Here is a 10480-nt window from a genome sequence, read left to right on the forward strand (position 1 = left end):
ACACACACATACACACACAAACACACATACACATAACTATACACACATACACACAACTATACACACACACACAACTACACACACAACTATACACACATACACACACACAACTATATACACACACACACACACACCAGACAGCAGGTCTCCTGGGTATTAGGTAGATCCTCCATGGAGGACTGAAAAAAAGGACACGGGCAAGAATGGTCTGAGAGAAGAGGGCATGGAGCAGCTATGATCTGCATTGGAGGAGGAAATGCCCCCCTCACTAAGATCTTTCGAGAACATAACTAGAAAGTAGAAGTTAGTGGTTAGCTAGCATGGACACATCGATGCCTATAACAATTTCTATTTGTGCTGATCACTTCAAAGCTGCTCTAGACCCTCTGGTTAAAGTGATGTGGGGATGCACTGGTCTGATGGCTCCTTGGTAAATCAACTCTTCTTCTACTTAAAAGGTCATGCTCTCTTCAGTTTTGATTATTCTCATTTATTGTAAAGGTCACATTGTACTCACTCTTTGCTTTTTAAAGAAGTTTTACAAAAAGCCTTTCACCAGAAGTGATTCCAAGCTGAGGTCAGTGGTCTCAGATGAAAGCAGAGTTGCAGAGATTCAGACGACTGGCTGCCAGTCAACATGGCAGAAGTGACCAGAAAAAACCTTTGCCAGTTTCCATGTTTGTGATTTTGTATTGGATGACCCTCTGGATCTCCAGAGACCCTCCCCACAGTCACCCCACCCCCACCCCTGCCCCAGTTCTAGGGGAGTTAGTCCTCTCAAACCTGGGTCTCTCCTGGACTGAATGTGTTAGACCCCACCTCAAGCCCAATTTCAGCTTCCCAGACCCCCATCCTGTTAGGACATCAGAGCCTAGCTATTGTGGGTGTCTCATCAACCTGCCTGGACACTATACTCATGCCTCTACCCTGTGCTCAAGAAATAATAATCTTTGCTGCTATAAAAACATGACAATCTACTACCCCTAGGAATCCTCTCAGAATGCCTGTAGTTTCCCCATAAGACCCTGCACCCTTCTTCAGGACTTGATATACTTTCCCTTCTGCCTGCCCTCTCCTGTACATACACTGGGCCTGGAGGAAGGGTGGTCATGTGCCTTGTTCCTCACTGCCATTCTCCTCCCCCTCCCCTTTTAAAGATCAGCATCCACGTCCTGCCCACCGTGAGTGGTTATACCCTCTGTCTTTGTCTTGGGCTCTCTCTCTTTTTCTTTGCTAACTCTTACAGTGATCTCAACAGCAATCATGAATCCAATGATCTTCCCTATGCAGATAGAATCTGTATCAATGCATCCATCCCTACCTAGTCTTTCTCCTGACCTCTAGCAGTGCATCACCGACTGTCTACTGGACATAGCAGGATGTCTCGTGGGCATCCTGGATTCACTATATCTAAAAGAGAATTCACCTTCACCCCTAAATTCAACCTGCCTCTGAACTTCCTTATTCCTGTAGAGGGCACCACCACCCTTCCAGACACCCAAGTTCACAATTTCAGGGGGAACCTGGGCTCCTTATTCTCACCAGCCCCAACCAATCCAATCAGTTGCCAAATCTTGTGTATGCTACCTCCTCCTTATCTCTTGCGTTCATCCCCTTCTCTCTCCTTAGCCCACAGTCCCTGTTCAGGCTCTCATCACACTTTGACCAGACCATTTCCATAGCCTCCAAATATTCTCCCTGTAGCCAGTTTCTTCTGTCTCTTAAATTCATACACATGCACAGATGTCAAATTAGGATTCTTAGAGGTCGGATCTGGCCAAGGAATTCTCCTTTGAAAGGTTTTCCTGATGGTCCCAATTGTTAACGCCCTCCTCTTCTTCTTGAAATCACTTTGCATATACCTTGTATCTACTCCCAGGGGAATGTCATATCTCTCCCCTCCCCCGCAGTAAGTTTATTGGCTTCTCGTTGTGCCTGGTATAAAATATAAACTCTCCTGTTTGCATTTAAAGCCCTTCACAGTCGAGCTCCAGTCTGTCTTTCTGTCATGATTAAATATTATTCTGCCCCATGCAAGCTACATTCCAGCCAAACTGGCTTACTAGGGGATCCCCATACACAGAGTCCCATTTTCCACTTTCAAGTCTTTGCATAGACTGTCCCTTCTGAATGAAATCTTCTCCCTCCTCATTCCCCCGGCTCCCTTCCAGGCTCAGCTCAAGTGCCACCTGCCTCAAGCATCCTTCCTTGATTTCCCCAGCTATTAGTGTCTTGGCCACCCCTCCCCCATCACATGATGTTTATTTTGCATGTAACTTATACTTACTTATATTTGAATACCCCTTAACTCCTCCAGCTAGAATGTAAGCTCCCTGAGGCACAGCCTGTTTTGCTTTGCACACCCTCACTCCTAGCACAGTGTCCGGGTTATAGCAGACACTTGCCCATGACTTGTCTCTGGCTGACATCCCAGGCAGGGAAGACACCACCCGTCTCATCAGCGTGCATTTTTGTGTGAAGACCCAAGCACCAGGGAGAGCTCCCAGTGGGAAAGCTTAGTGTGGGGGAGGAAGAACAAACAGATGCCCAAAGTGATCCAGTGAGCCCAGGCTCTCCATATGCTCTGGGGAGTTCAAGAGAATCTGGGTGCTGTTATGGTAACACTCCCAGCAAACACGATCTCTCTCCTCCTCTGAGTCATCGCCTTCTGCAGGGGGCCAACGCTGGAAATGCAGGGGCCTCGGTTCCTGGTGCCGGGTCCAAAGAGTCCTCTTTGGCTGGCATTGCTGAGTTCATGGGTGATTTTCCCCGGGGACCCCGAGGTTGGCCCCCAGCCACCCCATGCAGGGACCCTGGAGCCCCTGGCTGGCAAGCTTATTGTGGGCCAATGTCTTCAGTAGGAGATGCAGTCCTGGAAGTGTGGAATGTTATGCATTTTCTTTATGTGTACCTATCAAAACAAGTGAAAACAGATCATTTGGCACAGAGTGTTTAAGTAAACACATTACAGAGACACCAAAATAATCCCCCAAATATTAAAAAACAAATCAACCCCCTGTGAGAGTGTGACTCACTGGGTAAATGTAATGAAGACTGATATAATTCACTCGCTTGACTATGGGCCTGTGATTGTGGCTTGGCTTGATGTCACCCAGGGCTTCTTCATAAGAAAGCCTAAAGTGGTAACCGAGAACAAGTGACTGGGGGCTAGGAGACCCCTCTGGAGTCCCTATTCTGATATTCCCTGCTTGGGTGACCCTCCCCAAATGACTTTGCCCCTTTTTGGCCTTAGTTTTCTCATCAACCAAATGGAGCTAAAAAACATGCTGCCCTGATTTCACAAAATTATTGCAAAGAAAGTACTTTGTCAGCCTGCCAGCCCTGTGAGATAGGTGTTCTGCTCCCTCCCCAAAAATATTTCCAAATTTATGATTTTCTACTTATATAAGATTTATACAAGTTCTTAGAACACTCAATGACTCTTTCTGCCATATAAACATTATCCAACTATATAGGCGAGGGAGTTGTGTAATTCTAGAACAGCGCCCAAATAGATTACATCCTCAGATTGGGCAGGAAGCTAGTAAGTTTTTTTTAAGGCAAATTCTCTTTGAGCTCAAATAGACTTACTATCTCTAGTGTCATTGGTCATATCTGGTATACCAATACAGAAGCTAACAATGGGATGAGATATTCTATGTCTAGTTAACATCTTAAACCAAAATAGAGAAAGACCATCATGATTTGGAAGGGCTTTGTATGGAAGAGGAACTAACCTTGTCATGCTGGACCCCAAAGAGCAGAACTAGAAGCAATGAGGGGAAGTTGGGGAAAAAGAGATTTAGGCTGATTTCGGAAAAACTCCTTAACAATGAGACCTGTCCCAGGGGAGGAGTGAGTTGTCTCAGGAAGGAGCAGTTTCCCCCTATAGATCTGGGATTCTTCAACTTTTCTTGTGTCATGGACCCTTTTGGCTGTCTGTTGATGCGTATGGAGTCTTTCTCAAAATAATCTTTTAGGCTGAATAAAATAGAACACATGGGATTACAAAGGAATCCGAGTAAATTGAAATGCAGTTATTAAAATTTTTCTCAGTTCATGGACCCCAACTTAAGAACTCCTGCAGAGGTGGGAATCGTGAAGCAAAAGCTAGATGAAGATAACTTGTTGGGGGTGCTTGAGGGTAGGGTTTTTATTCAGGTACTGGTTGGACTAGATGGCTCTGGAGGGTCCTTCCAACTGTGAGCTTCTTTTAGTCTTTGTTTAAGACTCCCCCCTCCCCCACTCCTCAGGATGAGTTGTTACGTGTACCTTTTGGTGTTGGGTGTTGGGTGGTGGTCAGAGGGATGTGTCAACAGCAACCAGCTAAGACAGCCAGAGAACACAGGGAGGGGCCACCAGGGCCAAAAGAAGGGCTTGGAGAGATGGGGCCAGCTGGAATGGGCCTTTTCCCAAGACTTGCATGGAACGGTCCAGTAGCCCTTTGCCCGTTTCACTGCTTCAGCCACCCTGGACCTCGTACGGCATTTAACCTGGCTAGGGCTGACATTCTGGGAACTGTTAGATGTTGAGGTCAGTGGAGATGAGGACTGAGTAGCTGGTAGAGGTCAAAGCCCATAGTTACACATGAGTGAACATGCCCAGCAGTGGTGTTTATATTACTCAATAAACCATATAATTGAGTCAGCTTTATCCATCAATTAACAAACCCATAAAAGTTTAGTAACCAGTGACTGTGTGCTAGATGCTATGCTGGGTGCTGGGAATGCAAAGATGGAAGTGAAACAGTCTCTGCCTTCAAGGAGTTTACATTCTAATGGGGGAGGAAACATGTACCTCTCTAGGGATATACAGGAGAAATGCAAAAAATACATTCAAATTAGCTAAATGCAAGGCAGTTTGAGAATGAGGCCACTGGAAGTTGAGGGAGGGAACTTTTGAAAAAGAGCTGGGAAGAAGCTAGAAGGAGAAGATGATGCCCAACATACGCAATTCTTTTTTTTTTATTAGGCAATTGGGGTTTAGTGACTTGCCCAGGGTCACACAGTTAGTAAATGTTGAGTGTTTGGTCTGAGGCCGGATTTGAACTCAGGTCCTCCTGACTTCAGGGCCAGTGCTCTATCCACCGTGCCACCTAGCTGCCCCAACACATGCAATTCTTGATGGGACTGGGGTGGGTGGTAGCAGCAACATGGATACCAGGACAGCAAGATGGGGGTTCAGTTCTCCCTCCACCAGGCTCCCCTTTAGCTCCATCCAGACTATGAGTGTGCAGCATGCTACTAGTTGATGCATCCAGCAAGGAGCTTTCCCTCTTAGCTCTGATACTTGCACAGGGCAGCCATGCAGTTGGCTTTTGTGCTTTGAAGTTCTGGAACTGGATCCCCAGGGAACTCTAAGATCTGCAGCAAGATTTGCTACCACTTTCCATGAACCACTGAGCTGTCCTTCCTCTTGCTGTGTTAATGAGTCAGTCAACAAACATATATTAAATACCTACCATGTTCTGGGCTATGTGCTAAGGCAAAAGACAGTCCCTGCCCTCAAGGAGCTCATATCCCTATGAGAGAGACCCCATACAAATACCTGCACTTCCAGGATAGAGACGGGGTAAATGGAAGATAACGTCTCAGAGGGAAGGCACTAGTGGGAGGGCAGTTTGGTAGTAGATACAACTGGCCTTCTTCTCCTATGGGACAAAGAAGTAACAGGGGAGGGACTGAGATCCGGGAGATGGTTTGCTATAGGATTCCATGACTGAGTCTACCCCTCTGTGCATGGTGGTAGTCATGGATTTCCTTGTTATTGATTTTTCTGAGCCATTTAATGATTAAATGTTTTTTTACTTTTGTTGTTCTGTCATTTCAGTCATGTCTGACTCTTCATGATCCCATTTGGGGTTTTCTTGGCAAAGACTCAGGAGAGGTTTGCCATTTCCTTCTCTAGCTCATTTGATAGATGAGGAAACTGAGGCAAACAGGGTGAAGTGACTTGCCCATATTCACACAGCTACTAAGTGTCTGTGGCCAGATTTGAACTCGGGTCTCCAGGCCCAATGCTGTATCTACTGTGCCACCTAGCTGCCCACTTTTTGCTTTGTACTATTAATTTTTGGCTGGTCTAGTAAACGGAACCTCGATGGGGGTTCAGGAACTGTGACCATAAGTGGATGCTGGTCCAAGGCATACCATGAAGTTTGGACATCTTTCAGGGGACTCATGATTGAAGGAGGTCTTAGGCTAAAACTGCGTTAAGAATGAAGCCCATGCCAGGTAAGTCTCTAATAGAAGTGCCATGGAGATTCCAAAGGAGAAAAAAGAAACATTGAGCTAAGCCCCAAGGGGCGAGGCAGTGTTCTGTTTGGGCCGATGGGCAGCCATCATCATTCCCACTTTACAGGTAGCAGAGACAGGAAGAGTTACTTGAACAAGGTCACATAGACAGGGGTGGCCTGGAACAGAATCCCAGCTGTGCCTACAGGTAATCCATTTCTTTGTGGTCTCCTCTGAAGCCAACAACACTGACTTGTCAGGCTTAGCATAGTACCTGGGACATAGTAGGTGCTTCATAACTGTTTATTGTATTGTGGTGAATCAGATGTGAAAGTAGCATTGAGATGGTTATTTACATATCAATCAGCGTGATAATTGGGTGAAGCATTTACGTTTCTTTTACAAAGTTTGCTGGTGGACAACGAAAGTCTTGGATATTACTCTAATGTCAGCAGCAGCTGTGGAGTAGGCTGTGTGGGCATGAGCATGAGAAGAGTTCATAAAGGAGATGATGGGAATGGTGAGGGGGAGGCTGGCAGGCAGTGCTGCCTCACGGAGAGAACGAGCACAGGACTTAGAATCAGGAGGACCCGGATTCAGACCCCGTTCCCGACATTGGCAAGCAGCATGACTTCGGACAAATCACCTCACCGTTCTGCTTCCTCATCAATAAAATGGAGGTGACGCAATGCCTGTGCAGCTGTCTCTCAGGGTTGTTGAGGGGCTCAGCTGAAATCATGAATGTGAAATAACGTGTCAACTTTGGAGCGCGACAAAAGCATTGGTGATGATCCCCTCCATGGGAGAAGGACTCAATATGCTTGGAAGGACCCTGGAGCAACCTCTCAGTGGAGCGACTGTCAAAGTCTGGCTTCAACCTTAGCACGATGGGACTCTTTACCAGACTGTGAGCTCCATGGGGTCATGGATTGCATTTGTCCAGTCTTTGTGTCTACACATGGATCCTCACATCTCCCATCCTTAGCATGTTCATTTTTTTTTTAACTATATTAAATTTAGTTATTTTATTTTTAGGCAATTGGGGTTAAGTGACTTGCCCAGGGTCACACAGCTAATAAGTGTCAAGTGTTTGGTCTGAGGCCAGATTTGAACTCAAGTCCTCCTGACTTCAGGGCTGGTGCTCTATCCACTGCGCCACCTAGCTGCCCCTAGTATGTTAATTTTTTAAGGTGGAATTTGTCATAATGACATATCCTATTGGGGGAAAAAGGCTGGATAGGAAAGGAGAAAAACTAGGTTCAAAGCCTGGCTTTCCACTTAATCTTTGTGTGAGCTTGGGTAAGTCACTTCCTCTGTAAAATACATGTGCTGGAGTGGAGGTGGGGGGCAGGCGCAGGGTGTGTGGAATCAACTGCTTCTGAGGTCCCTTTGCTCTCTGACTCTGGGTTCCTATGATTCCCTCAAACCCTGTGAACATTCAAAAATACAATGAGTCAGATGGGGCTCAGTACATGGAACAACCCAGACTCTCTGCTCCCTTCAATACACGTTTAGACAGAGAGAGGCGGAAGCCTGGGACTGCTTTCTCTCCCCTCATTAAGTCATACAGCATTATTTCAGGCACCTCAGGCCTGAGGATCTGCAGACTTGCTTGGATTTGCAGACCAGCTCTCAACCTGCGGATTTACAAGTCCCCCTTAGCCTCCTTTCCCTTAAGTGACCGGATGGGGACAAATCCTTCTCTCCTGATGCTTTTCCCCCTTAACATTTGAACCTCAAGAATAAAGGCGCTTGTCGCCAGAGGAGCAGTCAGGGGCCTCTTGGAGGTTCCCCTCGGGGCGAATTAATGACCCCCATAAAACATTGTCTTGCCTTATTGCTTAATTAATCAGGGACCAGTCGGCCCCAGGACACTTGGACTGCTTTTGTTTAAACTGTGCCTTCCTCTCCATGGCTGACAACCCAGGTAGAGTTGAATCCATTTATGGGAAAGTCCAAAGCTAATAAAGGAAAAGTTTAATTTCCTGGTTCCCTGAAGTCTCTGGGGTTTAAAAACAGTTCACGGATGCTTCTAAGAGCAGTATTTTTTTTTTTTTTAAAGATCATGCAAACAGCTCCTTCTATCATATTTCATTGTTCTTGAAAGTTAATCAGTAAAACATTTTTAAAAGCGCACATAAATACTATTTTTTAGAGGGAAACAAAGGTCAGCTTGAAGTACCTAACACAGATTTGGAAGGCCTGGATTCAGAGCCCAGCAGGGACATTTCCTGGGCAGTCACAACCTGCCTGGGCCTTTGTTTCCTCATCTCCAAAGTGAAGATGAAATACTTTGGTTCCACACTTCAAAGGAATATTGTAACGAGCAGCCAAGATCATGCATCAAAAAGCTCTTTGCAGACATCAAGGTGTTATGTAAATATCACGGTCACCATTCTTATTATTACTAAATGCCAAACATCTACTGAAAACTCTGACATGTCCCTTGACATCCCTTGAGAGGGATGTTTTATTTCTGTCTGGATAGACCCAACCTAAAGAACCCAAACTAAAACAGCCACTTGGCTCATTTTGTCCATCATTTCTTCCAGTATGTTCAGTTTAAGTGGTTTCCATACAGGTAAAGTAAAGTAGAGAGGTGGGGTGATTTTTCAGATAATTTAGTCCCTCTATTAAGAAAACACTGTCACCTCTATTAAGAAAACCACCAGAGGTTTCAAATGGGCTGTCTACATCAGTCAGATCTGATGCTTAAGGATGTTCTACTTGACTAGTGTAGACACAGCTTCGTGGGATTTAGATTCAGTAGATCAGAGCTGTCCCTTATTCATTTCGACCACCATAAATGTTGGATTCATTTCTGGCTGCCTGAATGAATGAGTAAATGGATGGATGGATGGATGGATGGATGGATGATGGATGGATGACTCATAAACCATGAGTTGAACCAATCAGCCTGATCTTTGCTTTCAGTGTGGGGATCAGAGAGATTGAATGTCCAGGATGACAGAGGAGGGGTAATCTATTTGGACAGTTAATCCACTAGAGAAGGAAATGGCAAACCACTCAACTATCTTTGCCAAGAAAACCCCACGGGCAGTGTGGTCCACAGGGTCACAAAGGGTCGGACACCACTGAACAACTGAACAAGAATCTGTTTGGCAGCAAATGAGGACTGGAAGGTCTACATAAACATTCTTCGGTCTTGCATGGAGATTCAGATTTCGGTGAGGGTCTCAGAAAACCCCCTCCCCAAACAACAGCCCAAAACTTTGTTTCAACAGATGTTAGAAATGCTTTCTGGCTGATCTTACCGAAGTGTACCACAAGAGGGCAGGTGTAGATGGTGTGTAGAGCCAAGGAATCCTCAGCCCAACTGTTCGCTCCGTTGGATGGATGTTTTGTGATAGGAGTTTGCAGACAGATCCCAGTCTCTTGTGTGAAAATCTTTTCACTTGGTTTCTGTTTTTTGTCCCATCTTCAGATTCCCAGTTAATCGCTGACCTTTGACTGAGTACCCATTTCAGCAGCAATAATTCAATAATCCAATCAGCACTTATATCTTCCCATGTACAGTAGGAGAAGCGCCCCAAATCTGAGTTAATTTAATTGTCCATCCTGTTTCTATGTATCCCAAAACATATTTCATGGACACACCCTCAGTTTTATTGCTAGATATTGTGCTGCTTTTTTAAAATGCCAGTGGCCTCAACTCTCCAGCCCCTTCTATCATTACTCAACTCTTCCTCTGCCCCTTATTTGAATCCCATTGGTTTCAAAATGGGATTAAAGAATGTTTCATTATTTCATAATGAGCTAAGTAAAATTGCGTTAAGAAAAAAGAAGACATGCTGTATCTTTTCCTGGCAGCTCAGAATATTCTCCTTATATTTTATGTCATTAGAGGCTCTGAGGGGGAAGGGACCTGAGAGGTCAGCTCATCTAGGCCCCTCATTTTACAGATGAGGACACTGAGGACCAGAGAGGGCAAGAGGCTTGGCCAGAGCTTCACAGGCAGGAAGAAGAGCCAGGCTCCCACCTCATCTGCCCACCCCAGACCTGCTAATCTATGGAACCCTTCCTCCCAGCATCAAGGTCAACTGGTTTGTTGACGTGTAATTTCAAGTTCTCAGAATTGTCCCCAGGAAGACACAAGCATGCTCTTCTTAAAATGGGGTTTTACACAACTGCGCTCGATCTCCTCAAAATGTTTCCAGTAAAAAATAGAGAGGAAGTCAGTGTGTTGTGGTAGATGCCATGCTGGGCTTAGAGCTGGGAAGAATCAA

This window comes from Vombatus ursinus, unplaced genomic scaffold (assembly GCF_900497805.2).
Source record: "Vombatus ursinus unplaced genomic scaffold, bare-nosed wombat genome assembly UNPS02011353.1, whole genome shotgun sequence".
Lineage (NCBI taxonomy): Eukaryota > Metazoa > Chordata > Mammalia > Diprotodontia > Vombatidae > Vombatus > Vombatus ursinus.